This window comes from Bufo gargarizans, chromosome 2, assembly GCF_014858855.1.
Source record: "Bufo gargarizans isolate SCDJY-AF-19 chromosome 2, ASM1485885v1, whole genome shotgun sequence".
Classification (NCBI taxonomy): Eukaryota; Metazoa; Chordata; class Amphibia; order Anura; family Bufonidae; genus Bufo; species Bufo gargarizans.
In genome coordinates, this window is record NC_058081.1 from 692,947,871 (window position 1) to 692,959,710 (window position 11,840).

Sequence of the window (11,840 nt, forward strand, 5' to 3'; positions counted from 1 at the left end):
CCTGTATCCAGATTCGCAGTTCCTGGGTGGTCATCCTGATATACAGTTGCAAGAAAAAGTATGTGAACCCTTTGGAATGATATGGATTTCTGCACAAATTGGTCATAAAATGTGATCTGATCTTCATCTAAGTCACAACAATAGACAATCACAGTCTGCTTAAACTAATAACACACAAAGAATTAAGTGTTACCATGTTTTTATTGAACACACCATGTAAACAGTCACAGTGCAGGTGGAAAAAGTATGTGAACCCCTAGACTAATGACATCTCCAAGAGCTAATTGGAGTGAGGTGTCAGCCAACTGGATTCCAATCAATGAGATGAGATTGGAGGTGTTGGTTACAGCTGCCCTGCCCTATAAAAAAAAAAAAAAAAAAAAAAAAAAACACACCGTTCTGGGTTTGCTTTTCACAAGAAGTATTGCCTGATGTGAATGATGCCTCGCACAAAAGAGCTCTCAGAAGACCTACGATTAAGAATTGTTGACTTGCATAAAGCTTGAAAGGGTTATAAAAGTATCTCCAAAACCCTTGTTGTTGATCAGTCTACGTTAACCACTTCAGCTCCCCTAGCTTAAACCCCCTTAATGACCAGACCACTTTTTACAATTCTGCACTACACTACTTTCACGGTTTATTGCTCGGTCATAAAACTTACCACCCAAATAAATTTTACCTCCTAATAGAGCTTTCATTTGGTGGTATTTCATTGCTGCTGCCATTTTTCCTTTTTTTGTTATTAATCGAAATTGACAGAAATTTTTGCAAAAAAATGACATTTTTCACTTTCAGTTGTAAAAAACTACAAAAAACTACATTTCTATATAAATTTTTCACTAAATTTATTGTTCTACATGTCTTTGATAAAAAAAATGCAGTAAGTGTATATTTACTGGTTTGCGCAAAAGTTATAGCGTTTACAAACTATGGTACAAAACTGTAAATTTCCGCATTTTGAAGCAGCTCTGACTTTCTCAGCACTTGTCATGTTTCCTGAGGTTCTACAATGCCCAGACAGTAGAAACACCCCACAAATGACCCCATTTCGGAAAGTAGACACCCTAAGGTATTCACTGATGGGCATAGTGACTTCATGGAAGTTTTTATTTTTTTGTCACAAGTTAGAGGAAAATGATTTTTTCAAATTTGTTTTTTCTTACAAAGTCTCATATTCCACTAACTTGTGACAAAAAATAAAATTTTACATGAACTCACCATACCCCTCACGGAATACCTTGGGGTGTCTTCTTTCCAAAATGGGGTCACTTGTGGGGTATTTTAGACTGCCCTGGCATTTTAGGGGCCCTAAAGCGTGAGAAGAAGTCTGGAATCCAAATGCGTAAAAAATGCCCTGTGAAATCGTAAAGATACTCTTTGGAATTTGGGCCCCTTTGCGCACCTAGGCTGAAAAAAAGTGTCACATGTGGTATCGCCGTACTCAGGAGAAGTAGGGCAATGTGTTTTGAGGTGTATTTTTACATATACCCATGCTGGGTGAGATAAATATCTCTGTAAAAGTCAACATTTCCCATTTCTTTTATACAAAGTTGTCATTTTAGAGAGATATTTCTCTCACCCAGCATGGGTATATGTAAAAAAACACCCCAAAACACATTGCCCTACTTCTCCTGAGTACGGCGATACCACATATGTGACAATTTTTTGCAGCCTAGGTGCGCAAAGGGGCCCAAATTCCTTTTAGGAGGGCATTTTTAGACAATTATATTCCAGACTTCTTCTCACGCTTTAGGGCCCCTAAAATGCCTGGGCAGTATAAATACCCCACATGTGACCCCATTTTGGAAAGAAGACACCCCAAGGTATTCCGTGAGGGGCATGGCGAGTTCAGTTTTTTGGCACAAGTTAGCGGAAATTGATTTTTTTTTGTTTTTTCTCACAAAGTCTCCCTTCCGCTAACTTGTGACAAAAATTTCAATCTTTCTTGGACTCAATATGCCCCTCAGCGAATACCTTGGGGTGTCTACTTTCCGAAATGGGGTCATTTGTGGGGTATTTATACTGCCCTGGCATTTTAGGGGCCCTAAAGCGTGAGAAGAAGTCTGGAATATAAATGTCTAAAAATTTTTACGCATTTGGATTCCGTGAGGGGTATGGTGAGTTCATGTGAGATTTTATTTTTTGTCACAAGTTAGTGGAATATGAGACTTTGTAAGAAAAAACAAGAAAAATAAAAAAATCTATTTCAGCTAACTTGTGCCAAAAAAATAAATAATCTTCTATGAACTCGCCATGCCCCTCAAAAGTGATCTTTTTATAGCGCCGCAGCGATTTTACAGTGTTTTTGCAGTGATCAGAAAAAAAACAATTTTTGTCACTGCGGTGGGGCTGACTGAACGCAAGTGTGTGCACAAGATCAGGCCTGATCGGGCGAACACTGCGTTTTTTGTAGAGCAATTGCGGACAAGAAAAGGCATTTTCTATATAGTTCTGGCAATGTGCGGATCCGCAAAATGCGGAAAGCACATTGCCGATGTCCGTGTTTTGCGGATCCGCAAAACACATACGGACGTCTGAATGGAGCCTTACAGGGGGGTGATCATCCCATATAGACTCCCTGATCACCCCCCTGTCATTGATCACCCCCCTGTAAGGCTCCAGACGTCCGTATATGTTTTACGGATCCACAAAACACATACAGACGTCTGAATGGAGCCTTACAGGGGGGTGATCAATGACAGGGGGGTGATCAGGGAGTCTATATGGGGTGATCAGGGGTTAATAAGGGGTTAATAAGTGACAAGGGGGGGGGGTGTAGTGGTGTTTGGTGCTAGTTACAGAGCTGCCTGTGTCCTCTGGTGGTCGATCCAAGCAAAAGGGACCACCAGAGGACCAGGTAGCAGGTATATTAGACGCTGTTATCAAAACAGCATCTAATATACCTTTTTGGGGTAAAAAAATGGCATCTACAGCCTGCCAGTGAATGATCGCCACTGGCAGGCTGTAGATCCACTCGTTTACCTCCGGTTCCTGTGAACGCGCGCTCCTGTGCGCGCGCGTTCACAGGAAATCACGCGTCTCGCGATAGGACGCTCCGGCGCGTTCAGGGGGAATAACAGGGCCGACACCAGAACGCAATCCTGCATTCGGCGGTCCTGGGGTGGTTAAGACAAATTGTCTATAAATGGAGAAAGTTCAGCACTGCTGCTACTCTCCCTAGGAGTGGCCGTCCTGTAAAGATGACTGCAAGAGCACAGACTGTTTAATTAGGTGAAGAAGAATCCTAGAGTGTCAGCTAAAGACTTACAAAAGTCTCTGGCATATGCTAACATCCCTGTTAGCGAATCTACGATACGTAAAACACTAAACAAGAATGGATTTCATGGGAGGATACCACAGAGGAAGCCACTGCTGTAAAAAAACAAACACATTGCTGCACGTTTACAGTTTGCACAAGAGCACCTGGATGTTCCACAGCAGTACTGGCAAAATATTCTGTGGACAGATGAAACCAAAGTTGAGTTGTTTGGAAGAAACACGCAACACTATGTGTGGAGAAAAAGAGGCACAGCACACCAACATCAAAACCTCATCCCAACTGTGAAGTATGGTGGTGGGGGCATCATGGTTTGGGGCTGCTTTTCTGCGTCAGGCCCTGGACGGATTGCTATCATCGAAGGAAAAATGAATTCCCAAGTTTAAGACATTTTGCAGGAGAACTTAAGGCCATCTGTCCACCAGCTGAAGCTCAACAGAAGCTGGGTGTTGCAACAGGACAACCCTAAGCATACAAGTAAATCAACAACAGAATGGCTTTAAACAGAAGAAAATACGCCTTCTGGAGTGGCCCAGTCAGAGTCCTGACCTCAACCTGATTGAGATGCTCTGGCATGACCTCAAGAAAGTGATTCACACCAGACATCCCAAGAATATTGCTGAACTGAAACAGTTCTGTAAAGAGGAATGGCCAAGAATTACTCCTGACCGTTGTGCACATCTGATCTGCAACTACAGGAAACGTTTGGTTGAAGTTATTGCTGCCAAAGGAGGTTCAACCAGTTATTAAATCCAAGGGTTCACATACTTTTTCCACCTGCACTGTGAATGTTTACATGGTGTGTTCAATAAAAACATGGTAACATTTAATTCTGTGTGTTATTAGGTTAAGCAGACTGTGATTGTCTATTGTTGTGACTTAGATTGAAGATCAGATCACATTTTATGACCAATTTGTGCAGAAATCCATATCATTCCAAAGGGTTCACATACTTTTTCTTGCAACTGTATATTAGTCCACAAGGACATGTGGCATAATACACCACACCAGTGGTACTGCAATTAATAAAATGAACAAGTTTAGAATGGTTGTACCTACAGAATCACAAAAAGTATTGGTCCAGACAATAAACGTACAGACAATAAACGTACAGATCTAATAATGGCCTCAGGGCAATAAACCCCATTCAGGGCCCTTAGACCCCCCAAAAAATTCAGATTTGGGGGAGACATAATGACTGTGAACCAAAATATCACGCAATGTTTTGCTTCTCTTGGGCACAAACATAAGCATAGATGGTAAAAGGTCCACGTCCATCCGCAACACCGGTGTCACGGCGGACAGGATACAAGATACACAGAAAATACACAAACAAGTGTCTAGGCAAGAAGCTGGGGATACAGGTCACCTCCTGATAAATCCCCATCAGCTTTCCCTAGACTTCTATGCCCACGTTTAGACCCTTAAGGTGGGAATAACGTGTCCTTGTGCCTGGGCTGAAGATACCCTAAAATGGTGAAAGGGGGAAAGAGGCAGCCTGTTCCCTCAGAACCTGGAGGGGCAGACATCTCTCTAACAGCCTAGACCGACAACCACAAGAAAACAAAACCAACTTATCTTTACTGAGCAGGAACAGCAACTCCTTCCTTCTTTCCTTCCTCTGAGCCAGACAGAAGCTATAACCCGCGCAGGACACTGGGAGTGGGCGTAATTTAAACTCAAACCAACGACCACACCCAGTGCACCTGAAGGGAGGCGGATACAGCTCACTCCAAAACAAAAAGGCTACACACATGCTGCTAATCTGGCAGACCTCCGCACATAGCCTGAGCAGGGCATGACAACTGGCCAGAATTTTGAAAAGACAGAAGTATGTGATAGTAATAATCCGCATGCTGCAGTCCACAACTTTTCTTACCTTCGCGGTCAAGGAACCAGATGTCATTTGTAGGGAGTATGGATTTCTTTGAATATATGGTTCAAAGTGATTGGTGATATGGAGGTATATTTTTGGTCGGTTCTCAGGTATTGACACTCTGACCGGTTTTCACCTACACAGCCCCATAAAATGTATGCTACTGTAATTCTTCTGTAAGAACAGATTGAACAGGTTTTCCTTCACTCCTCACAAGCATAAGTAAGTCTTTTAAGCAAGGTCATATGGATGCGGACTGCGTGATTGCTTTGGGGCCCTTGGAGAGAAAGGGCCCAGACCTAGTTAATCTCATCCTCTCTGGGCTATACTGAAGATCTCATTACTGTAATTCTAAACATGGAGAAAAGCACAACATATCAGCACTCTCAAGGCCTTAAATGCAAACTCTCTATATAAACTAATGCCACATTTTATATGATAATTATGAGGTTTTTAGCAAATATACCTGGCATGACCAGGGAAAAGTTGCAGATTGTGGCGCAAAGGACCTCTGCACCGCAATCTGCACCAGAAATATGCCTAATTTGGGCGCATATCTGTTTAATAAATGACCCCCGAAATCTGTAATGTACTGTGTGTTAGTTTTAGCCCGATCCACTTCTGTATGCTTAGACCTGTAATCAGGGGACTAAAAAAAAAAAGTACCCTTTCCTTGTGATTCTATTACAAGGTAGCACCCAGTTCAGGTGGGCGCTGTACATTCCGGTTTCAATGGCTTGCTTCATTTGAAGGCTTCTCCGAAGTAATCTAACCACTTCTCACCTCTGGCCGAACTTTTTTTCTCCCCTTGTGGAGCCATATACAGTGTAATTTAGTTTTTAATACTGTTCAAACTTTTACAAGGCCTCCTGCACACGACCGTATATGTTTTATGGTCCGCAAAATACGGATGCAGTCCGTGTCCATCCCGAAATGTTCATGGGACCCACTGGAAAAAAGGCAATTCTTGTCCACAAAATGGACAAGAATAGGACTTGCTCTATAATGTGCGGGCCCAGATGCTCACTTTTTTTGCTGTCCGTTTTTTTTGTGGGGGGGACCCATGGAAATGAACGAGTCCATGTGTGATCCGCAAAAAATGCTAATTGGATGGGGACCAAAAATATGGTCATGTGAATGAGGCCTAAACACAACGTCAGTGTTTTCTTGTAGATAAAGTTGCAAAGGACTAAGGACTGCACACTGATTTGCAACTACTAATCATCCGTCCAGGATGCAGACCTGCTGTTTACTACTCTGCCTGCACCAAACTTCGCTCCGACTGTCCTGCACTGTGACAGGTATGGGAGAAAAAATGTAGAGGGTTAATCACAAGACTTACTTGGAACCCAATCCAAGAAGTCTATATAATTAGTTGCAGGGCGCCAGAGGAGGAAAGAATAGAGGTAAATAGGGCAGAGAGTTAGGTAAGGTAATCGATAGGCAGCCAGGTGTGGTCGGTAGTGTGAACTAGTTCAACACATACATGGAATGAAGAAAAATAAAAATAAAGTGAGAGACCACAGTGTGAGGCGCCAGTCGAGGCAGGGGAAAATATCAGTGACAGTATCTGGACAGTACGTATATTCGACCCGTACGGATCAATAGTATTGACACCAGAGGTATCGAAATTTCAGACCAATTCTTGGTCACTGAATAACGGTAATAGCAGTCAGGAGAGTGCAAAACGGGATAAACCCTGAGCATTAAAATCCTGAATAAATCTAGTACACTAAAATCAAGTAGCAATAAAAATCACACTGGTGATACCAGGTTTTGGACCCATACAGGATCAGTACAAATAGATATAGGTGGATGTAAATACATAAAATCAATATAAAATCAATAAATAATAGTGATCTCCACTCACTTCACTGGGAGGAAATTTTGAGGGATAAAGCTCAAGACACCCAAAAAATTTCCTCCCAATCCTGGTTCGCCTCAAAGATCTTAGAAAGAGGCGGCAGTCCCAGAATCGGTACTTCTTGCAAAATCCTTTTATTTTCAAAACAGCAGGAAAATAGAGCTCTACGCGTTTCGGGGCACAAAGTAAGTCCCCTTCATCAGGAGCAGGATGTTATCACATAAGACAAACAGACATTTTATACCTAAGGTGTGAGGTCAAACAATATGGTGTCCTGGGGTTTGAGTGATGTCACTTCCGGGTCAAACATTGATACATTCGTTGTTATCTTACGTTTTCCATGGGAAGGATGATGTGGCCAGAGCACACACCATCTGTGCTATATCTAGATCTATAATGTAGGTTCTACAATATGAGTCCTTAACTTTAGACACTGCGAATGAAAGGCCTGGGTAGCGGAGTGTGCCGTGGGACCACTTCCGGTCCGTGAACCGCACCAGCTGGAGCACACGCTGGATGAGTGCGCATGCGTTGGGCGGAGTGCTGGGAGTACGGCGCATCAGACATGGAGTGCTTGACGTCATGACGTCCTATGTCAGGCCCGATGCCTCTGCTGGAAGGGAGGTTTGAAACGCATAGTGCGTTCCACTCTCAGCATCGCGTTATGGTAGAATTCAGGGACTGTAATCTAATGTCCTTACGGGCGTATATATATCTAGTACGGTGGTGAATGGGAAAAAATAGATGAAAAAGGGATAATAATATATACCTAAAAAATGGATAGATATTTATAAAAGAAAAGAATGGAAGTGGAGATTGGACTACTGTGTATATATATCTCAAGAGATGATAATAAATACCTAGAAAATGAATGGATATACTGTATATAAAACAAAAGAATGGATATGGAAATTGGACTACTGTATATATACATCTCGAGACCCCTGGGGGATCAGGTCCCGAGATTCCAATGGTAAAAGGAAAGAATAATATACTTACACACGTAAATAAAAGCATAAATTACTGCAATACATATATATAGACTGCATCTGCACAAAATATATATATATATATAACGTATAAAATATATAAAGAATACATACATATAAAAATACATGATAAAAAATGACAATTAATAAGTAATAAATAATAAGTAAATATATAGATATATATATATAGAGCTCTATTCGAGAGGTGGTTATAAATAATAAATAAATACATATATTAAAAAAACTCCATTTGGAGGCGCATGCGCGAGGCTCACGAGGAGGACATGCTTCTGTGAGCTCCGCTCCGCTTATCGAACCGACCTGCTCTGAGCGCCTTTTATTAGGCTCCAATCAGCCTCAAATTCGATGCAGGGATCCCCGAAGATGACCCGCACCAAAGGGAGGTCGAGAATTCCGGGCACCCCGGTCCCGTCGCAGACTTTACCAGAGCTCTTCAGACAGACCAGGCAGACTGTCATGGCGGACGCACCTTCGGAGCCCACCAGTCCTGCTTCATCGGACGGTAGCGGTCCCACAACAGACACGGCGGCTCCGGCTACGGGTCAGAACGACTTATACAAGAATATAGCGGCCCTGTTCAAAACGGAGTTATCCCAAGCCGTTACCGAATTTTCCCGCCAAATTCAGGACCTGGGAAATAGAGTCTCCGACATGGAGACTAGAATGGATGACATGTCGGACGCCTTGGAGCGCGACAAGGAGGACTTAGTCTCCCATGATGCCCACCTGATTGAATTGGAACTTAAACTCGAAGACCTCGAGAACAGATCCAGGAGGGGCAATCTGAGGGTCAGAGGCCTCCCGGAGTCCTTCAATGATCTGCAAGCCACCCTCACCACACTGTTCGTCGCCCTGCTACCACAGACTGAACTCAGTCTCCTTAAGATGGATAGAGTTCACAGGGCCCTGGGGAAGCCTCGTACTCCGGACCTACCCAGAGATGTAATTCTTAAGTTCCATCATCCGGAAATGAGAGACAGAATCCTGCATGCGGCGAGAGACTTACCTGAACTCCCTGGACTTCCAGCCTCAGTACATCTGTATGCGGATTTGGCGCCGTCCACACTTCGTAGACGCCGGGAGATGAGACCAGTCACACAGTCCCTGCAGAAAGCTCACATTCGTTACAAGTGGGGATTCCCCTTTAACCTGTCGTTTCAGCTGAACTCTCGCCTCCATACAGTCCATTCATCGACGGAGGGGTTGGAGGTCCTGCAGAAAGCAGGGATACCCTGCGAACCTCAAGTCCAGTTACCCACATCGCCGAAGCCTCAAAGGCCAGCTAGAGTTTGGACCAAGGTTCCTGCAACCCCGAGTGGATCGAGCAGATCGAGAAACACATGAGCTACTCCCTACAGGATTTTGGCAAGGTTTTATTTTGCTGTTTGCGGTCTCTTAGGGGTCCCATGTTGTTTTTCCCCTTTTAGATGGCACGAGGCCAACCCTCTTGAATCAGGGGTTCGATAATGTGGTTTATCATGTTGTCCCTGTTTATGGGTTTTTGTGAGAGAGTAAGGCGAGTCAAGTACGAGCTGGTTCTCTGCTCACTCTTCCCACTTACGATAGCTTTTTGTTTAGGGCCAATCAGCCCTACTTTTTGTTTTACGTTATTCTATGTTATTTTGGTATGTAACTGTACGGTTCTATGCTTCTTGGAGACGCGGCATGGAGTTTCATGCTATGAGGTCCTGGAGGGAGGTACTGCTGGGGTGCGATTGTCCCTGGGGGCGGATGAGGTCAGGCTTCACTATTACATTGCTCCAACCCCGATACCATGTGTAAGATACTAACACACAATGTGAAGGGTATTAATTCCCCACGGAAGAGGAAAACAGCATTCTCCATTTATGTTAAACACAAGCCGGATGTCATCTGCCTCCAGGAGACTCATTTCACTCCCACATCCCACCCTAAGTATTTTAATCCACAGTATACTACTTTCTATTCCTCCTCATTCACTTCAAAAAGTAGGGGTGTGGTGACACTGTTGAAAAACTCCTTCCCTTTCACTGTATCCCAAACTTGCATAGACCCGGAAGGGAGATACGTTATTTTACTGGGAGCATATAGGGATGAGTCTCTTTGCCTGGTCAACTCGTATGCCCCTAATGAAGATCCCATTACCTTTTTTGAGAGGGTTGGAAAAGTGATTGCATCCCTAACTTTCCATAAACTAGTGTGGTGTGGGGACTTTAATTTTGCTTTCAATCCGGTGCTAGATCGCTCCTCCCCACCTTCTACCTTGAGACCTATAGCGCAGACGAATAAGATCCAGCGAGTCTTACAGTCCTTGGCCCTAGCTGACACCTGGCGAGAACACAATGGCGCACAGAGAGGTTATACTTTTTATTCAGCAGCTCATAGGGTGTATTCACGCATAGATATGATTTTATCTTCCACCTCCCTTCTCCCCTACATGTCCTATTCCAGACATGTAGTGTCCTCATGGTCGGATCATGATATGGTTATATCGGATTTTACGGTTCCACAGGTCAGTCCGGTTCCGTTTCACTGGAGGCTAAACGAGTCACTTCTGACTCATACGACACAATTTGCTCAATTAAAAGATGACCTCTCAAACTTCTTGTCTGAGAACGTCTCTCCTGAAATTAATCCCATGACTTTGTGGCTGACACACAAGGCATTCATGAGGGGAAGGCTGATAGGTTTAGCCTCCAGGAGAAAGAAAGAGCGAACCCAGGCTCAGGTTGGGCTGGAAGCAAAGCTGAGCAGACTGGTATGGGCTCATCAGAGATCCCCGTCCCTCTACCTACTAAAGGCCATTAGAGATGTCAAAGTACAACTTAATATGATACTTACAAATTCCACTGAAAAGGCCCTTAGATGGACAAACTCCTTCTATTACAGGTACGCCAATAAGCCAGATAAACTTTTAGCCAGCCAACTTAAAAATAAGCAGAAGATCAACCAGGTATTTAAAATTAGTACGAGGTCAGGTCAGACCACCTCCAATCCTGACACAATCTATGCTATGTTCCAGGAATTCTATACGCGCCTTTATTCAGCTCCCCTAGGAGACTCTGGATCAAAGATAAATGAGTTTTTATCGTCGGTCCGTCTCCCTGTTCTGCCCTTGGAGTCCCAATCGGAACTTAATAAACCAGTCTCAGCGGAAGAAGTACAATATGTTATCAATTCCTTAAAGTTAGGAAAAGCCCCAGGTCCTGACGGCTATTCAGCCTTATACTACAAAAAGTTTGCCCCACTACTTATACCACATATAGTTAATTATTGCAACTATTTGATGCAAGGATCTACCCCTCCAGGAGAATTCTTAAAGGCTTCTATTACTGTCATACCCAAGCCCAACAAAGATCCTCTTCTCACTGCCAACTATAGGCCGATCTCCTTATTGAACATTGACAACAAACTCTTCACTGCTATCCTGGCCGGTAGACTCAACAGATATCTCCCAAGTCTTATTAATAAGGATCAAGTGGGTTTCATACCTGGCAGGGAAGCCCCTGATAACATCAGAAAAATACTTAACATTATCCAGTACTCCAATAGGTGCAAAATCCCACTAGCCTTATTGGCCCTAGATATAGAGAAGGCCTTTGATTCTGTTACATGGTCGTATCTATATGGGGTTCTTTCGACAATGGGAATCAAAGGTCCCTTCCTGGCCGCTATTCAAGCTCTATACTCCAATCCTGAAGCTCAACTTAAATTACCCTCCACCAGGACCTCTCCCCTCCCCATTAGAAGGGGAACTAGGCAGGGGTGCCCCCTATCCCCGGCCCTATTTGCCCTAGCCATTGAACCACTAGCAGCCCATATAAGATCCCATCC